This window comes from Macrobrachium nipponense, chromosome 45 (genome assembly GCF_015104395.2).
Source record: "Macrobrachium nipponense isolate FS-2020 chromosome 45, ASM1510439v2, whole genome shotgun sequence".
Lineage (NCBI taxonomy): Eukaryota > Metazoa > Arthropoda > Malacostraca > Decapoda > Palaemonidae > Macrobrachium > Macrobrachium nipponense.
Genome location: NC_061105.1, coordinates 6127027 through 6131168, shown reverse-complemented (window position 1 = coordinate 6131168; position 4142 = coordinate 6127027). Strand labels below are relative to the sequence as shown.

Here is a 4142-nt window from a genome sequence, read left to right as displayed (position 1 = left end):
CTTGATCAGTAGCCTCTACCCAGGGAATGTCACTTTTTAGAATCCAAGACAAGAGAGAGAGAGAGAGGGACTGTTATACATGTAGATTAGAGAAGCATAGAATGGGGCAAACCCTCTTGATAGTTTTGTACCCACATAAGAGTTTTTTCTAATTTTTTCAGTCTTTTAGTCAAACTAACCTTGAATATGTGTTCGTTGCTGCTGTCTTCGGTCACCACCAGAGTGAATCCGTCTTTCACGGCGTCTGGAAGGTCTGTCAGACCGTTTATGGGCTTCTCGAAGGAGGGAATGACCAGGGCTGCTGTCAGCATGCCCGAGTAGAGAACTTTTATCGAAGAATAAGTAGGAGATTATTATATACAGCACGTTAGGGCTTGGAGTCTTAAAAACAATTTTTAACACAACTACTAATTTAGCAAAGCTCATCAGCATTTGATTTCAAACATCCTTGATTTATCTCGCGCACCTTCGCATCCACACATCAAAGCATGAAGCACAGTACAGGTATTTTATCTCGTCTGGAATTATGCTTGATAATAAGAGAGGCCCATACCTGATATAATGAAGCAGAACAACTGCCAGAACAGGAAGGTGAATTTGTGGGTCCAGAACTGAAGGATGATGAGGCTGTCCTGCATCACCAAGGATCGGAACATGTTGAAGACGGAATCCCCAATTTTGAGTCGGAGGAGCCCCTCGGGAGAGTAGTGGCTGCTGAACCAATACTGGACCTTCAAGACTAGACCAGTGGCCAATACGGAGATGGCGATGCTTAACCAGACCTGTTATGGAAAGAGAGAGAGAGGTCTTCTCTTATATATATTACACGACGACATACTACATTCCGAAGGTACTCTAATTGGCAGCTCTGTGGGAAGCGACTGCTGGGTGTTCTATTATTTCTAGAAATAATCTAAACTTCCATTTTGGACCAAGACCCTCCACCCCTTCATTTCCCCTTCTATTAACGCCTCATCAATAGCAGTCCCTTACCCCGTCGGCCTTTATGTACTAAAAACAAAAGGAAAACAATTGTCGTAGATGGCATAGGCCTAACCTCTGAAGTGAACGGGGCGGCGGCAGCTAAGGTCTTGCTTCGTTCTCTGGGTGTGCGGGAGACCAGCGTAAGAGACTCGATGTAGTAAGGATAGGTGAAGTCGATGACGCCTTCACGCGCACCTGTTTGATAAAAGAAAAGAAGCAGAGAAGATTAACATAAGACCAGTGAGTCTTTAAGTTTCGCCAGTATCTTGGTCTGTCTACATACTGGGCGCGCTACTGTACTGAAACTTGAGACTAGTTGGCGCCGGGTTAGTGAGGTGTAGGTATTAGACGTAACTTGAAGACAAGTTGAGGAACTATGATTAATACTTCTATAGCTTCATGAGATTTGATTAGATTTTATGATAATTAATGACGTTTTATCATGAGACTTGATAGTGACGCATGCTTACGTAATTGTACTGTAAGAAAACGTAGGGGGGGGGGGATTGTGGTGTAGACTTAATATCTATCCTTGGTAGCACCATTGTGGCCGATTTCAATATATATATATATATATATATATATATATCTATATATATATATATATATATATATATGATATATATATATATATAGTATATATTATATATATATATATATATATATATATATCTATATATATATATATATATATATATATATATATATATATGTTATATATATATATATATATATATATATATATATATATATATATATATATATATATATATATATATATATATATATGTGTGTGTGTGTGTGTGTGTGTGTGTGTGTGTATAACTGAATCACGAAAGTTTGGAACGTGATAAATCCATAAATAAAAGTATAAGCCACGAAGGAAAAATAAGCAACGGAGTTTCCGCTAGATCTTTCGACGTTCAACGTCCTTCACTTAGCAGATAAACTGACTTACATGAGGAATTGAACAGTACAGGCAAACAGCTCGTATAACTGGACAGATAGGAATTATAAGGAGATTAGTACCTAGAATCCGGCACACCTGGAAGATGAGTAACCTTTCCAAACAAGCATAAACATGGGTACAATTTAAAAAACAAAAGCAAAACGATTAAGTCAATCTGCTCAGACACAAGGGCAAGACAATTAAAGGATAATATAGGGTGACAGCTATTCAGAACTTTGGTAAACAAAAACTTATTCACAATACATATTAAACATACATATACAACGAAGATATCTCTAAGGCAACTGATTTGTATTTAAGTCTGTAATCATATCATTGAGGTCATTCTTAAACATGTTACAAATGCAAGGGTCTAAATGAAACAGGCCACGAAATTATATTAAAATTACAATGTGAAGTAATTTGTATTATAGCAGATTCTAAAAGATTTCGGGATAAGACATCTTTTGACCTTCCAATGACTGAACTACCAATCCAATTTATTCGGTGGTTGTTTTCACTTAGATGAATGAATATTGCATTAGAGTGATTGATTAATTAAGTAGGTGAAAAGTTCCTCCAGATAAGATTTAAGACATGAGACAGAACAAAACTATGAAAGAAAGAAAGAAAGAAGTGGAATAGAGGGAGAGAGAGAGAGAGAGATTTGTATACCTGTGATAGTTATTTCACAAATGGCAAAATGCGCTTCTCTCCTGTGTACGACCCCAATCATCCCTACCACAGTCCCGTTGCCAATCGGCCCACCCCATTTGCCGTCGGCTGGCATCACCATCTGGTACCTGGAAAATGAGCTGTTTTTCTGTTTCCATTTTTTAAACCACTTGGCTATCATATGCAATATATAGACATATTTAGAGAGGTGCAATCTAGACATTACTAAAGATTCTTTGCAGCGGCCCTCCCAACAACTGTTTCATAGTGCAACTGCTTTGAGGTTTTCCTCCTGTTACATTTTTCATACATTTTACTGTCAATTTCCGTATCTGGCGCTGAATGACTCATAGGGTCCTAAGAGAGCTTGGCATTTGGCCTAATTCTATATGTTATTGTCCATCCCAACCTTACCTAAATCAGGTTGAAGCGTTTGGGGTCTAAGTTTGAAAAGCTAAAATGAAAACGTTACCCACGTGAAATTGAGCGTCTGGCTGAGCGAGTCCAGGATAACCTTCTCAAATCCGCCATCCGCAACCAGTCGTCCATCCTGCCTCTTCATAACGATGAAAGGATGATTGTTGTTGGCCGTGACGGTCATCCTACGCCCGTTGAAGTTGGTGTAAGTGACCTCTGGGTCTTGGAAGATGGATCCGGAAGGAGCTTGGACGCCCTCGTACCCTCTCCCGGGCTGCCAGGTGCCGGCGTCTTCGAAGCTATTGCGCGCGAAGAAGAAGAAGAAATCGTTTTAGTGCGGAAGCGTTGCATAAGGAAGCTGGAAACAAAGGATGTGTGTATCATTATGGAAGCCTGACTGAATATGATGAACTTGAAGGCTAACTTCCTGGGCAAATTTAAGGACGAGGTCTGTAAATTATGCGGAGTGGAGGAGGACACCACCGAACATTTATTCATGTGTAAATCGCTACAAAAATCAGATCAGGATATAAATTTAGGGACACTGATATCCTCTAACAGAGAACTGGGAGAATATATTAGGATAGCCCTCAAAATTAAGAATGGTTCTTAACCTGGAAAGCGATGGATGTCAAAGTTAAGTAGCTTAGAACGGCTCTGCCTCAGTTAAAAAGAAGAAATGAGAGGGAGTTTTGAGGGTCAAGGCAAATTAGAATTCTATATTAGATAGCATCTAGTTTAGAAATATCTGTAATTTTTCGGGGTTAATTTTGGTTGCAAAAAAGGGATAATAGAGATGAATTGAAATAATCATTTTGAAGTAACGTAAAGTAAAGTTAACTAAATAATGAGTAAAGTAAACATTAAGGGAATAAAGCTTTGCACCTCATAAACAGTGTAGTGTGCCCGCAACTCTGTTTGTGGAGTGAGCGCCTATGAACCAGGAACTTGAGGTTTGTTTATTACTTTCTGAGGTTTCTTGACCCATTGTGACCTGTAGTAGTCGTTTACGTGCATATTCCTAATGGTCATAATATAGTTTTAGTAATGACGATTATATATAATATATATATATTATATATATATATATATATATATATATATATATATATATAAT

At 38.3% G+C, this 4142-nt stretch overlaps 1 long non-coding RNA gene across 1 annotated transcript; it reads right to left on the bottom strand.

Annotated features, from left to right (window-relative positions):
- Window positions 1-597: 597 nt before the first annotated feature.
- On the bottom strand, window positions 598-2716 carry LOC135214089 (uncharacterized). The gene is made up of 3 exons (XR_010314257.1): window positions 2609-2716; window positions 1058-1179; window positions 598-782 (listed from the first exon to the last, which is right to left on the bottom strand). It is a non-coding gene; the product is annotated as an uncharacterized LOC135214089 (long non-coding RNA).
- Between the last annotated feature and the right edge of the window lie 1426 nt (window positions 2717-4142).